The sequence below is a fragment of the Rhinolophus sinicus genome, chromosome 2 (assembly GCF_057876585.1).
Source record: "Rhinolophus sinicus isolate RSI-liver-muscle chromosome 2, RSI-T2T, whole genome shotgun sequence".
Classification (NCBI taxonomy): Eukaryota; Metazoa; Chordata; class Mammalia; order Chiroptera; family Rhinolophidae; genus Rhinolophus; species Rhinolophus sinicus.
In genome coordinates this window covers 146,867,087-146,890,390 of record NC_142502.1, presented here as the reverse complement: position 1 = coordinate 146,890,390, position 23,304 = coordinate 146,867,087, and the positions used below count along the sequence as shown (strand labels likewise).

The 23,304-nt window shown below is 36.4% G+C and overlaps 1 protein-coding gene and 1 pseudogene across 2 annotated transcripts in view; both read left to right on the top strand.

Annotated features, from left to right (window-relative positions):
* The window catches only part of COMMD1 (copper metabolism domain containing 1), a 112,994-nt gene that overhangs the window by 16,983 nt on the left and 72,707 nt on the right, over positions 1-23,304 (top strand). The window lies entirely within an intron of this gene.
* On the top strand, positions 14,886-21,567 carry LOC109437533 (proteasome subunit alpha type-1 pseudogene; annotated as a pseudogene).

Genomic DNA, 23,304 nt, shown 5'->3' with positions numbered 1-23,304 from the left:
TGTGTTCGATTACATTACAGAAATACGGCAACTTGAGAAAAAATAAAATGTGGGCTACCATGGATTTTAATGACTTTATATATTTAAGGTATTAATGATACCTAAAATAACATACCCATGGGTCTGTAATTCAGGTTGTTCTATGATTTATAAACTTTTAAATTCCATTCTTACATGTATTCTTTTAGGTTCCTTTGAAATTTAACAAATGTTCTCCTGGATTGTGTTTTTCCTCAAACAAAGCAAGAATAAGACCTGAAAACAAATTGTATCAGCAGTGTACTAAGTCATGTAAAAGAAAAAGACCACAGATTCAGAATTTAAAAATAAAGATTTTTTTTATTGTTAAGAACTGATTGCAGGAAGGAAGGAGGGGAGTGCTTACCAGTTAGAGGGTGAGGATTACCACCCCATTTCCTTATTTGTACATAAAAATTGTATTTTTCTTTTTTTTTATAGAAAACCTGTGTGTGTGTGTGTGTGTGTGTGTGTGTGTGTGTGTGTGTGTGAAGGGAAGTGGATTGACTTATTATCAGCAGGGAGGAGGGTTCTCATGACCATCAGGTAGGAAAGAGGAGACTTAAATCTTAGGAAGAGGGCATGAAGTCTCAAGATACTCAGCCTTGGAGGAGGGACAGAGATGGAGTCAGTAGCCTTATGTTAGCAAACTTCAAAAAGACTGATAGGCAGACCGATAACAGTTATCAGTTAAATTGCCATCTTGAGTAAAACCCTGTATTTTCTGTATAAGGACAAGATTTGTAATCTTTTTTTTCAGACTGGTTTTCTGCTTTTGCCAAGGATTCTTACCTCAGTTTTTGGATCGACTGCTTTGCTGGCTGAACTGATGTCTCCATAAACTAATGCTGTCTGAAAAATCTTGGTCTTAAAATAAAAGCAAACCAACAAAAAGAAACAGGAAGGAAAACGACATCCCAGTTGTCAACATTTTACAGAGTTTCTTCGACATTAAAAAACCCAAACTTCCTATTGTTTCTATTTTAGGGTTTTGAATTTATTGTTAAACCCATTCTCTCACAAACCCACATGACTATGGTCTTTTCTTCAGTTCTTATTAAGAGTTTTAAGTAAAGATTTCTAAACAATTATCTGCCCTTACAAAGAATATACAAAAAAGACAGTGCTCATGAAATAACCCTAAATGAGGGAAGAAAGAAAAAAAAAAAAGTTTCTTGAATGTCTACGACGTGCTGGATATTATTGCATGCTTTCATACATTATCTCATTTAACTCTTGTCACTGTCATTTGAGATTAGTATTACTAATGCCATTTGAAAATGGAAAAATTATTAGAGTCTCAGGGGTTTTTGGTAACTCTTCTAGGATTTTGCATCTAGTAAGAAGGAGATCTTTCTAATCCTAAAACCTATGTACTCATTGTCGGATATTCTTAGTCTCAATCTTTCAAATTGAGATAAAATATTTCGTAATAATTAAAGAGGAAAACAAGCACAAAATGCACATCTAACCCTGTTGTCTGTATTGTGCTTCCAAGTGCTTTATTTGAAAAATTTGAACAAACAAATGCAGGCCAGTAGTTGCACCCTAAAGTAGTTTCCTTAGTAGATGCAGCTTTTCTGGCCACTTTGCATGTTAGTGTTGTTACTACAGTGAAACTAAGAGGACATGTAAAACCTAAACCTTTTCCCTCCCTCATGGCTTATGCTTGTATGAAACACTCATTTCTATTCTGATTTTTTTTTTAGAAGGCTTTTGGAACAATGAAGGTACCTTGCTTTTTTTTTCCCACAGAAAAGTCACACAAATATGTGTGCATGCACACAGACACACACACAGACTAACAACTATTAAAAGATAAATTGAGACGTAGTAAACATTTTAAGAGTTTAATTGAACAAAAATAGATTCTAATCTGGTAATACTGAAGAAAGTAGTTAGGACTACTCCGCTGAGAGGAGTAGACTTTTATAAAGAGATGGATGCAAAGGAAGGAAATTATTTGATTGACTATAGCTTAAGCAATTACCTTATTTGGGAAAGCCTGATGAGCTATTTGTGATTTGTTGTCCTTAGGTTTTCATTGCTTTACCTTCAGGCATTTCAGGCTTACATTTTGGTTTGTTTATGTGGATTTCTGAGGTAGTCATACAATCTCAGTCTCATACCTTCTTGTTTAATTTAAAAGTTCCTCCCTTTTGATCATATTTATACATGAGAGATTGACTAGGAATTTGGTATTAGTGCTAGTCTTGGTCACCATCAAGGTTAAGTTTTTCTAGTCATGAAAGTCATAGATTACAGTGTCAGATTGTGGGAAAATTATACTTGCTATTTGTCTCATGGTTCATCCTGTGCTTGTTTCTCCAAGTGCAGTGAAGACATACTTAAGACCCTTGAGAGAACGCAGTCCACCAGGGAGACTATACAACGATGGCTATCTGGAGGGTGATACCAGGAGACTGAAGTATGCTCCTCAGTCATGGCCCCATGAACGAAACCAGATGGTATCAAATACATGAAAGTATGTACCAAGTGAATTGTTTGTTAATTTCTTATATTTGCTACAGTATCAGAGGTGTTGATCCAGGTATAGCGGGAGGTAACTGCTATAGCACAGACTTCTTGTTCAGCCAGAAATCAAGCAATTTTGTTACCTAAAACCATGTTATCTGGAAAGCCTAAATAAGGACTTGTTGTGCAGCTATGGCCTTCATGGTAGATTCAGCAACAGTTGTCAGTTAAGGAGCATTATCTTCCCATGCAATAACTGAGATAAAGCAAGTAGCAAAAAGGCAAAAGGAATAAAGATTTCAGATGGGAGATGAAAATCTTGATCCATGATCTTGGAAGAGCTGTTTACTTTAAGGTGTTGTCTGCTGCTGGGGAGGAACCTCTCTAGTTGATTTTGATTTTAGATCTCCAGCTAGTATACAGTCCCAAGAATCTGGAGGAGCCCTTTTTGATTGGGAGATGTGGACCCAAGCAAGGTTCAAGGTCCTAAAGTTTGGCTGTTATCTGGGTAGTGACTTGGTGTGGCCCTTCACTAAAAGGTTCAAGGGCAATCTTTGTTCTTAGTGATTCTAAGTCGTAAGGGTAGGAGAAAATTGGAAATATTAGTTTGGAGAGTCGTAGCCAGATGCTACAGGAAACTAGAAGAACTCAGGATCCAGTCCAGTTTATAGGTAGATAATAAAACCTCAAAGACAATGAATAGGACTAGAATTTAGTTTTCCATTGAAACAATGTTTTTTCTCTACAGTTACTCTCTATCAGAGGTAATCAAAAGTAAGACTCATTTGTTTGCAAAATAAGTCGAGTCTCATTAAACTTGGTCTGATTGTTTACATAAGTGTAGCAAGAATAATAATTGGCCATACAGGCTATTTTAAAGTCAGCTTTGCTGTAACTTTTCATAAGGAATCTCATATTGGACTTTCAAAAGACCTCCCAAGGCTAGGAAGGCAAGCCAAGGATTCGTCCTCAGGTTTTGCCTGTAACACCTGTAGATTTGAGTGAGTTTCTCTCTTCCTGAGGTCCGTCCCCCCAAAATCCTGATGTTACTAGGGATGCCATGAAATGACCTTTCTCTCTAACCTTGCAGCCCAAGCCCTAAGGCTTGGAACCCTGCAAGGAAGATACCAGATGGTTTTTCCAGGGGGCTTTGATTGGTTCCATAAGTCAACCTTAGTTCCTTAAAATTGTCTGGTCATATCTGATTTTATGCACATCATTCTCTAAGAGGACATTCCTGTTAAAGCCTTCATAAATAGCCAATGTTTTCAATTGTGTCCTGGTTTAAGGAGAACAGATTTTTCTTGAATTCATGCACATAACTATATTATAAATAAAATAAGAATACTCAATAAGTTTCTGAATTCTGGAGTGATAGGATAGGGTGGAAAAGTAAATGTTTCAGTTCTTTTTACAAAGGTATACTTTACCAAATTGTTGTAAGTTGTAGACAGCTGACAGATGTAACAGGAGTAAGTTAAGGTTATCTGCTCAGATGGCTTAAGTTTTTTACTAATATTTGTAGAGAAGGCTTTTACCATGATTTTTCCTTCACCTGGTTTCCAAACACCGTCTTATTGTCCTTTTGATAAGAATTATCTCCCTGAAGTTTGCATTTCAAAGAGATGGCTCTTGATTCTTAGGGACAGGTAGAACATTTCCATCTCAAAAGCACGGAGAAAGGATGTAAGTTTTCACCAAGGAATTTTGCTTTCAATGTCTTGATCTTTCATAATATCCGCAAGCATTTTAAGATGAATATGATAACAAGGATGGGTGAGTTTTGAATTGCTTCTAGAGCCTCATTTCTGTTGTAAAGACTTGATTTATAAGGCAAGGACAGTTGTTTTTAATTCCTCAAAGAATTGGATGGTAACCTGAATGATTTCACGGGGCTGACCCACGCATCCAACTACATTATCTTCAATGTGCTTCTTTTCTTTAAATCAGGGAGATTTCCAACTAATATGGAAGTCAGAAGATTCCAGTGTTCATTTTATCTTAAGGGACAAGGCCTGAAAGGAAAGGCCCTATCTGGCTCTAAATATCAACTTCCACTTTGGCCAACTTCTGTCCATAGACCTCATTAAAAAATTATTTCTAATATCTTATCAGGCCAGGACAAATAGTGAATATTCCTGGCAGTAATGAACACTTTTTTAAGTTATTATTTCCCCCCTTTTAAACCAAAAGCATACATACCTATTATGTGACTCAAAACGAAAACCAATAAGCCTTTTTATATGAATAGCTTAACCATGGACACGAGGCATCCCCCAAAAAGGTGCATAAGATGCAGCCCTCCCAATATTCAGAACCACTCTCAAAGATAACCAAAAGAAAGGCAGACAGACAATTCCCGTGAGAGCTGACAACAGGTGGTAGGATACTAGTCACAAATGGGTTGCAACCCACTTTTCTTTCTGGCCGTATTTTTTGGGGCCTCCAATCCTATGCTTGAACTGCCGGCACACACAAGAATTGACAACCTGTGTGCCCAGACAGGTGGAAATCTAAGCCACGTTCTCAGTACACAAAATGAGACAAACCAGAAAGCGATAGTTGTCCCTGAGAGGAAAAGGATCGATAAATAAGAATACCCACAAACCAAATTCACAAGTCTTAACTTGGAAGAGAAAGGGACAAGGTGAAATCTTACCTTTTTCTCTTGACTAGATACTACAGATAGAGATATGGGAGAGCTGACTTGGGTAAGAATTCTCACTTTTCTCTGAGTTCTGCCAGTTTTCCCAGGATCTCAACTGTAGTTCCCAGAGTTAGTGGGGTGTCTCAATAGGTCCCATCCTAGTCATCATAACCTGTAGAGGAGGAAAAATAATTATCTCTCTACCCTGGCTGAGACCCGTTTTTCTCTAGGACACCTCATAAATGGGTAAATTTATCTAGGTTAAAAGTTTCCCATATATGGTGATGGAAAGAGAACTGACTCTGGGTGAACACACAATGTGATATATAGATAATGTATTATAGAATTGTATACCTGAAATCTATGTAACTTCACTAACAATTGTCACCCCAATAAACTTTAATTTTAAAAAAAAGTTTCCCACTGTGGCCGCTGTAATTCAAGATTATCTTTACTAAGGTTAACCCACTTGTTCAGAAAAACACAGGTTTGGGCTCAGAATTTTTATATATGTAGTTAGCTGGAGTCCCAGATGGAAGAATCCTAGGCTCTTTGGTCTCAGAGGAATCCATTTTCTCTCTCTTCCCTTTTTCTCCTTAAAACAAAATTTTATTTACCTGACTCTTCACACTGGACCCAGTCCAACTCTGGACCTACTCTGGATGAGGAAGTTCTTGTTTGTTCTTTAATGTTCCTTTAAAAAAAATGAGTGCTATGTGGGCAATCTCTTATTTATTTCTGATAATGTTAATTATAGGTCATATTTTGAATTTTAAAAAATTTCCTCAATTTTCTATTCCTTTGAATTTCTTTTTTTGTCTGTTTATTTTGGTCTCTGTCTCTCATATTGGAGGCTTTGCTCAAATATTTGGTACTTCTTTGCTGTCATTTACATTTAGGAGTGACACATTAAAAGGTTGATTGGAAGCCTTTTGAGTATGAGCAGGGTTTAAAGCCTACTGACCTTAGACTTCCAGGGTGATCACGTGTGTGCCCTGCAGTCAGTGTCCATAAGTCCATTCCCTTGGCGAGGTTGTTCCCCAGAGGGAAATCTTCTAACACTCCTGCCTGGAGGTCCATCTGCCATTGTTCTTGGAGCCTCTTGTGTAATGAAGTATTTGGTTGGTCTTTGCTCTCAGTCCTTGGGAGGGAGGCTGTAAATCCTTGAAGTTTCTGGAGTGATAGGAGTATCTTTGTTATTTACAGTAGGCCCCTCAGACCACACTTAATACGTAGTTTTTGCCAACAAGGTGATTCATGGTGAGTCCTTAGATAGTTTATGATAATGAGATGGCTTAAGATTGGGGCTTGAAACTTCAGAAAGACCAATTGTGTGATTAGAGGGTTGGGGCTTTGAGTCACATATTATCAGACCATCCTCCAGGGAGAAGAGAAGCTGGACATTTAATCAATCATGCCTATATAATGAAACCCCAGTAAAGACTGGACTTTTTATCCCTGGATGAGTTTTCCTGGTGAATAATACTGTGTGTGTATTGCTATGCGTCATTGTAGCAGGAGAGTGATGTTTCCCGACTCTATGGGGAGAGGACATTTGGGACCCTCGCACACCTTGCCCTGTGCATCTCTTAGTTTGGCCGGTCCTGATATGTGTTATTTTTTGCTATAACAAAACTGTGATTGTAAGTACAGTGTGTTTCTGAGTTCTGTGACTCGTTCTGTCAAATTATTGAACCTAAGGGGATAGTAGGAACCCCTGAATTTATAGACAGTTACTCAGAAGTACTGATGGCTTAAACACCCCTTACCCCCTCCCTCTAGCGCTGTGGCTGATGTCTGAAATGTGTTGTCCTTGTAAAGGATTGTGCCCTTAACCTGTGCAAGGTAGTTTGTGTCACAATTGCATTGCAGAATAGATGGGGGAGAGGGATCGGACACCCCATCATTCAGTATGTAGAATTACACTTCATCTCCCAGTTTTCAGAATGAGTCCCTTGCCCTGAGCTGTGCCTGGCGCCCTTGAGTCCAGAGCCCTCTGGTTCATCTCCTAGACTGGAAACACACTCTTCCACCTGGGGCATTGATGGGGTGGCAGCTGGGTTCAGTAAGCAGATTTTCAACCAGTTCTCCAGTTTCCAATTCCACTTTCACTCAGAAGTACCTACTGCTTCCCATTCCTTTGGCTCTCTGGAGTTCTACAGTCTAATTGCTTTCTTCTTAGCTATACCAGAGAAATTCTTCTACCCAGAACTCCTAATACTCCTTTCTTACCATTTTCTATTCTTTCTCCTATCTTCTTTGTTATATTTTTTCATTCTTATGTTTGTGATGATAAAGAATTGAGTAGTTTTACCCATTACCACCTGAGTTTTATGTTTTCAGGTAGTTGACTTTAGAGTGAGATCTAAATAAGTGTTCTGTTAATACTCAGAATAGCAGATGGCTAGGTGTATTGATTTTGCTTCATTTTGCTATAGATGACTGTAATGAAAACTTCTGAAATTACTGTGGTCATGTTTTTATTAATGTGGAAGCATAAACATGGAAATAAAATTTCATGTAAAAATGTTCTGAAATATTTTTTCTTTAATTTCTGTAGTTTCAAGCTGACAATATCTGACAAATTAAGTCTCTTTTTTAATGGAGATTATTTGGATTAGCATTGTGATTTGTGTACTAGAGTTGGCTACCAAGTGGAACTGTTTCAGAAACCAGAGCTGAAAGTACTTCAGCACAGAAAATCGTAGATAATGATCTGTAGGCCTCCCACTAGACTGTATCTCAACATGGTGTTGAGGTTTCTTGACGCAGTCAATATTTGGTGATCAGTTGACCAGCTCTGACTAAAGTGTACGAAATCTTTTTTCCCCCAAATTTATTTGTTTGTTTGTTTGTTTGTTTGTTTTTTAATGGGAATATTGGGGAACAGTATGTTTTTCCAGGACCCATCAACTCCATATCAAGTCTGTCATTTTCAAGCTAGTCGTGGAGGGCACAGCTCACACTGGTCCATGTGGGGATTGAACTGGCAACCTTGTTGTTAAGAGCACCGCGCTCTAAACAACTGAGCTAACCGGTCGCCCCCGCAAAAACTTTTTAGTTTGATGTAGTCCCATTCGTTTACTTTTTCTTTTGTTTCCCTTACCCAAGGCGACATATTAGAAAAAAATTACTAAGAGCAAATCAGAGAATTTACTGCCTATGTTTTCTTCTAGTAATTTTATGGTTTTGGGTCTTACATTTAAGTCTAATCCATTTTTAGTTTATTCTTGTATGTGGTATACGAAGGTGGTCCAGTTTCATTTTTGTGTGTGTGTATATCTGTTCAGTTTTCCCAACATAGTTTGTTGAATGTCTTTACCCCAGCGTATAGTCTTGCCTTCTTTGTCGTAAATTAATTGACCATATAGGCATGGGTTTGTTTCGGGGCTCTCCATTCTGTTCCATTCATCTATGTGTCTGTTTTTATGTAGTATCATGCTGTTTTGATTACTATAGCCTCGTAGTATAGTTTGGCATCAGGTATCATGATACCTCCAACTTTGTTCTTCTTTCTGAAGATTGCTGTAGCTATTCAGATTGTATTGTGGTTCCATATAAATTTTAGGATTATTTATTTTAGTTCTGTGAAAAATGCCATTGATATTTTGATAGGGATTGCATTGAATCAATAGATTGCTTTAGGTAGTATGGACATTTTAACAATGTTAATTCTTCCTATCTGTGAGCATCTTATATGCTTCCATTTATTTGTATCATCTTTCATTTCTTTCTTCAATGTCTTATAATTTTCCTAGTACAGGTCTTTTACCTCCTTGGTTAAATTTATTTGTAGGTGTTTTTCTTTCTGTTCTTTTTTTTTTTTGATGCAGCTGTAAATAGAATTGCATTCTTGATTTCTCTTTCTGATAGTTTGTTATTGTATAAAAATGCAACTGATTTCTGAGTATTAATTTTGTATCTCGCAATTTACTGAATTTATCAGTTTTAATAGTTTTTGGTAGAATCTTTAGGGTTCTCTCTATGCAGTATCATGTCATCTGTTAAAGTATATGAACTTTTGTATATGACCAAGAAACATGTTAAAAAGCCAAATGCATCTGACTTAGGGATAGACATTAAAAATCTACCAGGGTGCCGGCCCGGTGGCTCAGGCGGTTAGAGCTCCATGCTCCTAACTCCGAAGGCTGCCGGTTCGATTCCTACATGGGCAGTGGGCTCTCAACCACAAGGTTGCCAGTTCAATCCCTCAAGTCCCGCAAGGGATGGTGGGCTCTGCCCCCTGCAACTAAGATTGAACACGGCACCTTGAGCTGAGTTGCTGCTGAGCTCCCGGATGGCTCAGTTGGCTGGAGCTTGTCCTCTCAACCACAAGGTTGCCGGTTCGACTCCCACAAGGGATGGTGGGCTGTGCCCCCTGCAACTAGAAAACGGCAACTGGACCTGGAGCTGAGCTGTACCCTCCACAACTAAGACTGAAAGGACAACAACTTGAAGCTGAACGGCACCCCGCACAACTAAGATTGAAAGGACAACAACTTGACTTGGAAAAAAAGAGGCCTGGAAGTACACACTGTTCCCCAATAAAGTTCTGTTCCCCTTCCCCAATAAAATCTTAAAAAAAAAAAAAATCTACCAGAGTTGTTACTAAACATGCAAGAATGGCTGCTGCAAAGGGTTGAGTTTTTGGCTTTTTTCCCCCCTTCTTCCACCTACTCCTGCACTCTGGTTCAAGCTGTGTTTCTCAGTCTAGTTGTGTAGGACACAGCTTCCTGGCCTATGCTAGTGTTATGAGCCTTGCGCTACCCCCCTGCTGAGGCATTCGGCAGCTTACGCTGGCTGTGGGCCACTCACGGTAGCACACGGTAGCCTATGGTAGCCCATGGCAGCCCACGGCACAACACAGCAGACCACAGCAGCCCGCGCTGACCTCCCCAGTGCTCACGGCAGCCCAGCTCCAGGGAGAGCTGTTGTTCACAATCTTAGCTATAGATGGCGTAACTCACTGGCCCACGAACCAGCGACCTGGGTGTTAGGAGCACGGCATGGCGCTCCAACCACCTGAGCCACTGGCCAGCCCAGGCTGAGTTATTTTTAAGGGCAATGTAAATCTCAAGGGTAGGAGTTGGAGCCTTAAAGTTCAACTACCCTTCCTACATGGAGACTCCATTGCCTTTTTTTCCCTCAGTATTTTGTTAATTTTTTCCTTAAAATAACTTCACTAAGAATTTTCAGACATACGAAAAGGTAAATAAGTTGTTGATGTTGAGGTATCAAGGTTTAATTTCATTAAGGAAACCAGTTCCCTAAGGCTGCCCTGAAAATGCTAGGAAGTTGGCAAAGTTTACTAACTAACTAAGCATACCTCCTAGAACATACAAATGATTAAAATTTGTATCTGAGCACAGTGACCAATTGCTGTGTATCAAAGACCTTCCCAATTGCTTGAGACAGTTTTGAAATTGTAGATGGTTAGTCTTCAGTTTTGTCGCGGGTGTTCTATTACGTGCTATGGGTGTGTGTGTATGTGTACATATATATATATATATATATATATATATATATATATATATATATATATATATATATAACACCATATTCCACACTTACTGTAATACAGCATATACTTCATTTTTTCTCATTCCCATCTAGCTCTCTGTCACCAGATTTGAGGCTTGGTTAATTGTTCAAGTGTCTGCCCTTCATTGGACATTAGAGCAGCCAGTAAACTGGAAATTTTCTTGCACCGTGACTGTTACATTGTAGTTGCACAAATCATTGAGCTTTGGAATGTATTAGGAGGTGCTGTAGGTGAGTCTGTCATTGGCCAAATCTTTGTCTTATGAAACCAAATTAGGTTCTCTATTTTTAATATGTAGATTTGTTAAATTAACATGCAGAATATGGCAGTAATACCCAACAGAAGCTCCAGCCAATTGTATATGAAATCTAGTAATGGGAAATATGAATTTGCCTTTGAAATATGATTTGATTTGACTTCTGTTTTTAGCTGTGCCAAAGGAAACAAGGTTGGATTTTGTGTACAAAGGTTCCAGTAATTTCGCAGAGCTCGGAGACATCAGATAAACAGAGACTTTATTATTTTATCACAGATGGCATGAAAGAGAACTATTATAATTACACAAATTTGTGAGGAATGGATTTGCCGTAGCTCTTCTTTATACTGCAGTTCCCTTTTCAATTTGTGAATTGTATAAGTTAAGAAATTCTAAATGATTATAGCTAAATTTTTTTCCTGTAGGCAAAGCCAAGCGTAGACAATAGTACTTTATAAAATTTGCTGTCAATTTGGAATATTTTCCTTTCTCTCCAATGAAGAGTAACGGCATTTCTCTTTTCTTAGTTTTAGTTTTGACTTTAATATTTCCAACTTGTCCATAGCTAGCACCTTATTTTCTTCTTGGTGTCCAGTTTCCCTTTCTTCAAGTGTAACCAGGATTTTTATTATAGTGAAAATGGGGCCAATTAGCTCTTAGTTGAGATAATAGAACCGTCCAATATATACGTCTACCCTCAGTAGCAGTGCTTCTTAAATGATATCTGTTGAGGACCTGTTTTATGGTGTGTGTGTGGGGGGAGGAGGGTTTTTTTTTTTAATTTTCAATTCATCACCAAAAATACATAAAAATATAAGCTCCAATTATTTTACTATTGAATTAATCACTATAAAAAACCATCACATTGCCACAAAAGTTTCCAAATGTTTCATCTCAGTTTCTGTATTCACCTTGAAGTGGAGGTACGGAAGTTTATGGACTGGCATTGGTCTGCAGATGGAAGTTTGTGGACTGGCACTGGTCTGCAGACTGCACTTGGAGTAGCACTGCTCCAGGTTTTCTGGCAGACAGGGAAAGCCAACGGTGCCATAGTGTGCTTTCAGTTACACACCAGATTGAATGCTCTTCAAAGGCAAGTTTGTATCTTACTCATTTTACTTGAGACCTTAGAACAGGGTCTGTAATAGACAGGTGATAAAAACTCAGTGATATGGATTATACAGTGATAACAAGTGGAGTCATAAAACTGAATGGGCTAGCACAAATTCTGCAAATATTCAAAACTGAATTGTGAAATAGTAGCTAAGGAGGTTTTCTGTATCAGATTATCATCTTTTTCTTCAGGGATAAAATGGGCCTTAAAAAATTTCTAATAAGGGGGCCGGCTTGGTGGCTCCGGTGGTTGGAACTCCGTGTTCCTAACCCCGAAGGCTGCCGGTTCGATTCCCACAAGGGATGGTGGGTTGCGCCCCCTGAAAGGACAACAACTTGACTTGGAAAAAAAGTCCTGGAAATGCACATTGTTCTCCAAGAAAGTCCTGTACTCCTTCCCCAATAAAATCTTAAAAAAAATTTTTTTTTCTAATGAAGTACATTCAATTTTGAATGGCAGTTGAGAGCCAGCTCTCATCCCTAGCTTTTAAACATTTTGCTCTACTTTAAGAATACAAAAGCTTAGTGATGCTGAAGATAGTTTATAGGAGGGAATAAAAATTTAGGAGATTTAGTAAGTTTGAACCTTTTGGAATTACCATTTTTTTAAAGTCAAAACCAGTTGAATACTGGCAATTTTATGAGGCTCAACCTGTAGCTATGACAACATGGAATATTAATACGTGGGGGAACATAAAGATAATTTAGCACATTCCCTTCATTTAATTTTAGGGAAACTGGAGCCCAGGCTAAGAAGTTTGAAAAAGCAAAACCGTTTTCTAACTATAAGTACAATAAATTAGATTCCACTAATTTACTGACAAAATAAATAAAAGACAAAAGTGAGTTGCCATTTTTTGGACTGTTGCTCCTTAAGTTTTGGACAATGTTATAGTTAAAATAATAGCACAAACAATTTTAAGGGAAGTATTTAGTTTTTTTAAAGAAAATTTTCAAGAGCTTTAGAAAATACTGATTTACCTAAACCATTTTTTTGGACAGTTTCACTTGCTTTATAGCTCATTATATAATTTTTATTCAAGAAGGCTACAGAAATGCAATTAAGTTCTTTTGGTCTTTAATTGTGTAAGTATATATTTCTGACAAATATTTCTGATGAAATAAATCAGGAGAAAAAAACATTTTCTTTAAGACTCTTTACTAACAAGCTGATATTAATAATTCGTAGAGGCAAGTTGCTTTTACTTTCTTAAGGTCTTCATTTCTTTGTGCTAACAAGTGGTAGCATTCTATAATTTATAGGCTTAACTAAAGGACATTTCTACACATTATGACACCAAATTCTTGGAACCTTGACAGAACTGTTGACAAGTAAAGGTTTGTTTTTGGTTACCATGAGTAGTTTCTATGGGGGTTGAACTATTGTTAGTTCTTGGCAGCCTTCGATGCTTATCGGTCTGTTTTCTTCAGAAGTGATGATGAATTTAAATCTGCATGATGTGTTCCAACTCACTTAATGGAAATCAGGGGCATGCATAACTTCCTGAAATTCTTAATTACTGTTTCCATTAAGTGGTTGGAGAAGCAAATATTTATATCTCGTGTATTATCTTGCTTAATTCCTCATCATTCATTCTTCCTTCTTGGACATAACTTAGTCACTAAATAACTGTCTATCATTCAAACAACTGCCTTGGCATATTCCAGTAATATTTTTGTCCTTGCAATATTAAAAACCCCATGTGTAATATAACTGGAAAAAGACTCAGGAAGCAGAATGAAAATAATGATAAATATATTATTTATGGATAAGGATTTTTTGCTTGTTTTCTTTTAAAAAGTATATATATATGAGTTATTAGCAATACTGACCATGATAAAGAATGTTTCCTACAATTAAACTTTTTTTCTTTGTTGGAAAAATAGAATTAACCTAAATTCAAGATCATCTTATATTTGGACCAATAAGATACTTATCCTAGAATTTTTAAATCTTTGACAGTATTTTATCTCATTCATTAAAAAGAGCCACAAATTACTAAGTTGCATTGATTTAGTGCTTATGTTTGATGCACTTTTAAGAAATAGTGCCTTCGGGTCATTGAATTCGTGTCCCCAATATTTATTGTTTTTGGTCATAAGAACTGAGATTTTTCACATTAATCTAGATTTATTATATTAGACTAGCAAGTTTGCTTTCCCCTTTTGATATGGAGTAAAACTGGAGGATTAACAGTTCTTAGATTGCAATGACTATAGGCATGGTTAAAATAAAACAAATCTCATCTAAGTAGAAAATGCTCATTAAAGAAAATTTGGGAAATGCAGAAAAATGAAAAACCCTATAATTTTGATAGTGATAACTATTTTGATCATTTCTTTCCCTGTGTGTATGTGAGAGGGGAGAGGCTTCTGATCTTTTTTGTGTATTTTAAAACATAGACACAGAAGAATTCCATATAATTTATGAAGATGCTTTGCCTCTAAGGAGGTGGAGCGTAACTTTCTTTTTCCTAAGTGTGGGCTACTCATAGTGACTTCCTTTCAAAGAGTAAAATATAGAAAGGGGGCAAAAGATTTGTTTTACAGTGGAGAAACCTGACAAATACTACCTCAGCCAGGTATCCGTAACAGTGATAAATTATGTTAATAGCATGTACCCTTGATATGGTGTGATGAGAATGGCAATTTACCTTTATGGTTTTTCTCCCAAAAAACCATAAATCCAGTCTAGCCATGAGAAAAACATCAGACAGATCCAAGGTGAGGGACATTTTATAAAATACCTGACCAATATTCCTCAAAACTGTCAAGGTTATCAAAAACAAAGTAAGTTTGAGAAACTGTTACAGCCAAAAGGAACTTAAGGAGACATGATGACTAAACGTAATGTAACTTGGATGGGATCCTGGAAAATAAAAAGGACATTAGGTAAAAACTAAGGAAATATGAATAAAGTGTAGACTGTAGTTAATAATAATATATCAATATTGGTTCATTAATAATCACCAGTATACCATATTAATGTACGATGTTAATAAACTGGGAAATTGAGTGTGTGTGTGGTATATTGAAACTCTGTACTATCTTTACAACTTTTCTGTAAATCTATTCTAAAATTAAAGTTCTATTTAAAATGTAAAAAAGAAAATTGAAGATACTACTAGAGTCCTCTACATGCCTCTCAGATTTCATTCTTCCTGTCCTCTTAAGGAACCAGTATTCTGCATTAAGTATTTATGAATCTCATGCATAATTTTACACTTTCACTAGTAATACACATATTTTAAATTTATAGTATTTTTCATCTTATGCAATTTCATATAACTAGTATCATTCTTTATGTATTTGTCTGCAGTTGCTTTTTAAAAATTATTCAACATTTGTTCTTTATCTATATTGATAGATATAATTCTAATTTGTTTACTGTATACTAGTTTGATGTCACTATACATTTTTTGTTCTGGACATTTGGGTTGAATCTTACTTGTTACTGTTGCTAACATTGTTGGAATAATCCATTTTGTACAGGCCTCCTAGTACCTAGATTCCTGTAAGGTTTTTACATTGCAGAGGAGTTGCTGAGTTCTAGAATAAGTAATTCTTAAATTTTGGTAGATAATTACTCTACAATTTTTATATTCCCAGTAACAGTATATGAAAGTTGGTGGTGAGGAAGTGAAGAAACAATATTTAGTATTGTGAACATTTTACTTTTTGCCAGTATAATGGAAGAGAAATGGTATTAGTGTATATTTTTTTGATTTCTAGTTAGGTTGAAATCACATTTTCATTTATTGACTAAATATTTAGGTTTCTTTTTATATAAATTGTTCATATTTTTGGTCAGGTTTTCAGGTCTTTGATTTGACGGAATTCTTTATATAATATACATACTACTGTTTTGTCAGTTACATGTTTTACAAAATCTCAGTATTTAGTTTGAATTTATAACTTTAAAATATAGTATCTTTTTTATAAGAAGTTATTTTTTGCTTTTAAAAAATTGAGAGCTCCTTGATCTGCAGCTTTGTGGGAGGCTGCAGCCAGGCCTCCAGGAACCACGTTTCGCAACCGGTGTGACAATGATGTCACTGTTTGGAGCCCTTAGGGCAGGATTCATCAGATTGAATATGCAATGGAAGCTGTCAAACAAGGTTCAGTCACAATTGGTCTGAAATCATAACCCCATGCAGTGTTGGTTGCATTGAAGAGAGCACAGTCAGAACTTGGAGCTCCTCAGAAAAAAATTCTCCATTTTGACAACCACATTGTTATCTCAATTGCGGACTTCCTGCTGATGCTAGACTGTTATGTAACTTGATGCACCAGAAGTGTTTGGATTCCACATTTGTATTTGACAGACCTCTTCCTGTGTCTAGTCTTGTATCTCTAATTTGAAGCATGACCCAGAAACCAATGCAAAGATATGGATGAGACCATATGGTGTTGGGCAGCTTATTGCTGGTTATGATGATATGGGCCCTCATATTTTTCAAACCTGTCCATCTGCTAACTATTTTGACTGTAGAGCTATGTCCATTGGAGCCTGTTCTCAATCAGTACTTACTTGGAGAGACATATGAGGACTGACAATTAACTTCAAGAACTCATCCTAGAAAAAGTGCTGCATACCTACCTCATTGCTGAATATCACTACGGTCACCTTCGAAGTACTCCCCTTGGGAAGCTATGCACCAATGCCATCACCTCACCCACCCTTCAAAGCAATTGGGATTGTTTTTCTGGAATGGCCATCAGAGCTGTCGTATTACCTTTGATGTCCTGAATGTCATCAAAATGTCTTCCTTTCAATATTTCCTTTATCTTCGGGTAAAGAAAGAAGTCATTGGGGGCCAGATCAGGTGATTAGGGAGGGTGTTCCAATACAGTTATTTGTTCACTGACTAAAAACTCCCTCAAAGACAGTGCTTTGTGAGCTGGTGCATTGTCGTGATGCAAGAGCCATGAATTGTTGGCGAAAAGTTCAGGTCGTCTAACTTTCACGCAGCCTTTTCAGCACTTCCAAATAGTAAACTTGGTTAACTGTTTGTCCAGTTGGTACAAATTCATAATGAATAATCTCTCTGATATCAAAAAAAGGTTAGCAAAAAAAAGTTTCTTTTGCTCTGCATCCTCATCAGCATTTGGTGGTGCTTTTTCTGCGTCTATTAATATGAACATGATTTTTCTTCTTTAGCCTGTTGAGGTGATTGATGGGCTATTATTAGTTAATTTTTGAATGTTGAACCAGCCTTGCATGTCTGAAATAAATCCCAGTTGGTTGTAGTGTATAAATCTTTTTATACATTATTGGATTTGATTTGCTAATATTTTGTTGAGGATTTTTACATTTATGTTCCTGGGACTTACTGGTTTGTAGTTTTTCTTTCTTGTAATGTCTTTCTGGTTTTGGTCTTAGAATAATGCCAGTCTCATAGAATGAGTTCGAAAATTCTCCTCCTGCTTCTGTTTTCTGGAAGAGATTGTAGAGAATTGGTGTAATTTCTTCCTTAAATATTTGGTAGAAATCACCAGTGAACCAATCTGGACCTGGTGCTTTCTGTCTTGGAAAGTTGTTAATTATTGATTCCATTTTTACTCAAGTGGATACAGGCTTATTCAAATTATATTGATTGTTTCTGTGTAAATTTTGATAGATTGTGAATTTCTAGGATGTGGTCCATTTCTTCTAGGTTATCAAATTTGTGGGCACACAATTGTTCATAATACTCCTTTATTCTTTTAATGTCCATGGGATCAGTAGTGATGGCCCCTCTTTCTTTTCTGAGAGTAGTAATTTGTTTTTTCTCTTTTTTTGTTAACCTGGCTAGAAGTTTATCAACTTATTTGATTTTTTTCGAGGAACCAGCTTTTGGCTTAATTGATTTTCTCAATTGATTTCCTATTATCAATTTCAGTGATTTCTGCTCTGATTTTTATTATTTCTTTCCTTCTGATTACTTTGGATTTAATTGCTCGTTCTTGAGCTTTCTAATGTGGAAGTTCAGATTATTGATTTTAGATCTTTCTTTTCTAATATATGTATTTAATGCTATATATTTCTCTGTAAGAAGTGTTTCTGCTGCATAACAAATTTAGATTAGATTGTATTTTCATTTTAATTTTGTTCAAAATATTTTTATGTTTGAGATTTCTTCTTTGACCTATGAGTTATTTAGAAGTGTGTTATTTAATTTCCAAGTAGTAGAGGGTTTTTCAGCTATTTTTCTGTCATTGATTTTATGTTTAATTCCATTGTGATCTGAGAGCAGACAGTGTATGATTTATATATTTTTTAAATGTGTTGATGTGTGTGTTATGGCTCAGAATGTAGTCTGTCTTGCTCAGGGTTCCATTTGAGCTCGAGAAGAATGTGTTGTTGGATGAAGTACTCTATATGTCAGTTAGATCCAGTTGACTGATAGTGGTGTTCATTTCCACTGTGTTCTTGCCTACTGGATATGACGATTATCAACACAGAGATGTTGAATTCTCCAATTATAATAATGGATTCATCTATTTTTCTTGGCACTTCTGTCAGTTTTTATACCTATAAAAAGTCAGAGGCTATTAGAATGGATCAAGAAAAACCCCAAGAGCCAACTATATATTGTCTATAAGAAACACATTTTAAATGTAATGACATTGATTAAAAGTAAAAATATGGGTAAAGATATACTATGCTAACACTAATCAAATGAAAACTGGAGTAGCTATATTAATTTCAGACAAAGCAGAGTTCAGAGCAAGGAAAATCATCAGGGATAAAGAGGAGCATTCTATAATGACAAAGGAGTCAGTTCTCCAAGAAGACATAACAGTCCTTAACATATTTGCACTTAACAACAGAGTGTCAAAATACATGAGGCAAAAGCTGATAGAACTGGAAGGAGAAATAGATAAATCTGCTATTGTTGTTGGAGACTTCAACATCCCTCTCTATCAGTAGTGGACAAATCCAGCTTGCAAAAAGTCATTGAGGACACAGCTAAACCAAACAGGCCAATCAATCAACTGGATCTAATTGACATTTAAAGAGTACTTTGGTGGGGGACGGAGGTAGAGATGTTGAGATGGAACACAAGGGACTTTTAGGGCAGTGAAATTATTCTGTGTGATACTATAATAGTGGATACATGTTGTTATACATTTGTCAAAACTTATAATGTTAAGAGTGAGCCCTAATGTAAATTACAGACTTTGGTTGATAATGTGTCAGTATTGGTTTATCCTTTGTAACAAATGTATCACACTGATGAAGATGTTGATGGTGGGGGAAACTGTGTGTGTAGAGGTGGACGTGGGTGGATGAGAGTATGTGGGAACTCTGCACTTTCCACTTAATTTTCCTGTGAACCTAAAACTGCCCTAAAAATTAAAATCTATTCATTAAAAACTTTAAAAATAAATGCATTTAGAACCCAGTGGTTTCCCAAGGTGTTCTGTACTTTTTATAGAGGTATTTTCATTTTTATTGGAAAACTAGTGGCAGAAGTATGTGTCATTGATGCATTCATACTGGGTGATAATATGTAATCTTTGCTCTGATATGTGAAGTTTACATTGTATGAAAGTATTTTCTCACTAAATGCCATTTATCCATATTTGTTTGTTTGAATCACTGAACCTTTGTTTTGAAATACCACTCTAATAAACTAGAAGCTTAATGGAAAAGCTTTATCTACCAAAGAGTAATAGGAACTGACTTTCTGTTATATATTTGTAGTGCCACCTTTAAATACTGTTGCTTTCAACAACAAACAAGCAAGAAGAAATTAATGATTATAAATATTAAATTATAGGAGACTGATTTAGGACTAAAATGCTGTGGGGTTGAGTAATATCAAAGATTCCCATTTTCAAATATTAGTCTCTCAGTTACTTAAATAACTAATTTACTTGATACTTAACGGGCAATTTACTAAAAAAGAGTTATCTTGAGTTCAGTTCTATTTATTTATTTATTATTTTAAAAGAATAACAATCATAGTTATTTTATTTAGCTCATGAATGTGAACTTTAGGCAGAGCTCAAAAGGAAAGGCTCTGTCCTTAGGGTGTCCCTCAATTGGAGGCAGGAGGATCCACTTTCAAAGTGCCTCATTAACTGGCTGTTTGGGGGCCTAGTTACAGCCTGAGGGCTGGAGTCCTTTGGAGGACCCCTCTCTATAAGCTGCTTACAGCGTGATGGATGAGTTCTAAGAGCATGCCTCTCAAGAGAGACCAAATGGAAGTTGCCGGTTTCCTAAAACCGAGCCAGAAAATTGGCACAGCATCACTCTGCCATGATCTTTCTTTTAATTCACTTAAAAAAACAACAACACTAGTTTTTAGAGGAGTTTTAGGTTCATAGTGAAATTGAGTGGAAAGTATAGAGTTCCTATATGCCCCCTGTCCCCACATACATACCCACAGTCTCCCCTACAATCATCTTGCATATTTATTGCAGTGGATGAACCAACATCACCCAAAGTCTGTAGTTTACATTAGTGTTCACTCTTGGTATTGTCCATTTTATAGATTTTAGCAAATGTATAATGATACAAGTATGTATCCATTGTTATACTATCATATGGAATAGTTTCACTGCCTTCAAAATCCTCTGTCTCCTTCCCCTCCCGCCCCCCCCCCCCAACTTTTTACTGTCTCCATAGTTTTGCCTTTTACAGAATGTCATATAGTTTGAATTGCCATGATTTTCTGGTCAAGCAATCATACAGCTCATATTCTACGCATGGGATATAGACTCTTAACTCTCAGTGGGAGAAGGGTCAAAGAATTTTGGAGTCAAGCTTTAAAATTGCCATGTTCCGTATTATGTCTCCGTACTATAAATTAAGAAATTGAGGTACAACAAGATTAAAAGACTTTCTCAAAGTTGAGTAGTCAGGACCAGGTTTATTGGATTCTGGATTCCATGCTCATCCAGCTATTCACTCATTCAACATGACATTTATTTATTGGTCACGTACTATGTGCCAGTCACTGTGCTAAGCCCCAAAGATTAAAGTTTAAACAAGGTGCAAGGTCTCTGCCCTGTTAAAGCATTTAAATTTTACAATGAGATATAGGCCTGGCAGTTAACCTACATTGTGATAAATATCACTAGTTTACTATGCAGCCTAGAAAGAGACCCCTGTTCCAGATTTTACACTGTGACTGGTTAAGGTGATTCTAAATTGGTGAATGGCCACCTCTGGTTCCACCGGTGTCTTTCTGGTGTCTTTTAAAGCCACAGCTGCAACATAGCTTCCTGACCGACTTGTTCCTGAGTGAGAGTGAACAGTAGTGAGTCAGGGGCAGGAGACATGGACTGGAGTTCCCCTGCAGCTGCGACCTCGCCTTCCTCAAAGAGCCACCCCCTCTTCCTTAACTCCTGGCAACCACTAATCTGTTTCCCATTTTTATAATTTTGTCATTTCAAGAATGTCATGTAAATGGAGTAATGCAACGTATAACCTTTTCTGATTGGCTTTTTTCACTCAGCATAATTCTCTGGGAATTCATGCAGGTTGTAGTATCAATGGTCCAGCGCCTTTTGATTGTAGAGTAGTATTTCATGGTATGGATGTACTATGGTTTATTTAACCATTCACCCATTGAAGAACATCTGGTTTGTTTCTAATTTTTGGTTATTACAAGTAAATCTGCTAGAGACATTTGTGTATAAGTTTTTTTCTGTGGACGTAAGTCTTCCTTTCCTGGGATAAATGCCAAGGAATGCTATTGCGGGGTCATGTGGTAGTTGATGTTTTAGTTTTTTAATAAATTGCTAAACTGTTTTTATTGTGGATATACTATTTTTACGTTCCCGCCAGCAATGTATCAGTAATCCAGTTTCTCTGTATCCCTGGTAGCAGTTGATCTTAACAATTTTTTAATTTTAGACATTCTGATAAGTGTGTAGTGGCATCTCATTGTGGCTTTAATTTGCATTTTTCTAATGGCTGATGATGTTGAACATTTTTCATGTACTTTTTACCATCTGTATATCCACTCTGGTGAAATTTCTCTCATCTTTTGTCCAGTTTCTGTTGAGATTGTTTGTTTTTTAATGTTGAATTTTAAAAGTTCTTTATATATTCTAGATACTAGTTCTTTATTGTATATGTGATTTGAAATATTTTCCAGTTTGTGGCTTGTCTTTTCATCCTCTTTGTGGGATTTTTTGGCACAGGGCAAAGTTAATTTTGATAGGGTCCAATTTAACAGTTTTCCTTTTTATGGAAAAACTGATTTGGTGTCAAGTAAGAACTCTTTGCCTAGTCCTAGATCCCAAATATTTTCTTCTATTAAAAATATTACAGTTTTATATTATATCTAAGCCCGTTATCCATTTTGAGTTAATTTTTATATGAGTTATGAGACTTAGGTTGAGGTTCTTTTTTTTTTTTTTTAAGCTATTGATACCTACTTGCTCGAGCCCCTTTTGTTAAAAAGGCTATCTTTCCGCCACTGAGTTGCTTTTGCACCGTTGTGAAAAATCAGCTGTCCATATTTGTGTGGGTCTCTTTCTGTGTTATTTATTCTGTCCCATTCGTCTCTGTATCTGTCCCTCTGTAAATACCACAGAGTCATGATTATTGTAGATATATGTTAAGTCTTGTAATAAGGAAGACTGATCCCACCGACTTTGTTCTTCTTAAAAATGATTATAGCTATTCTACTTCCTTTGCCTTTCCATGTCAATTTTAGAATAACTGTTCTTATATACAAAAATTTTTGCTAGGATTTTGATAGAATTGCATTTGTATCAATCTGTTTCTTTTCTCTGAAGTAGCCAGGAACAATTTGGCATGCTTTTAATTCTCTTTTCTTCTACTACCTAACTTTTTGTGTTCATTTGAAATTTCAGTTTCGGACTGCTTAATTATTAATTTTTAACATTTAAAAATTATTGGAGCATCATATTTCAGTCAAGTATATCTTTAGTATAATGCTGATCTCTGTTGAGTAGAAGACTGGTGGTTTCTCCAAGCTGCCCACCATCAGCCATACCATATGTGTGTTGCTCTATGATTATATTCTAGCAGCAACAATGTTGTCAAATATATTATAATGGTTTACATTTTTATCTTAAACATTCAAATTCTTCCGTTCCCCCGATTTACTAGCCTAAATTTTCTTTGGCTCTGAGCTCCTTGCTAATTTGCAAGGCTATGATTAGGCCAATAGAAATCAGCACCCTGGATTCTTTTCTACCTTTGTATAGGAGTTTATGGTTTGTGATATACATGGGAGGATTTTGTGAAGCAAGAAGTTGGTAACGTTACATACCAGTAGATGGAGG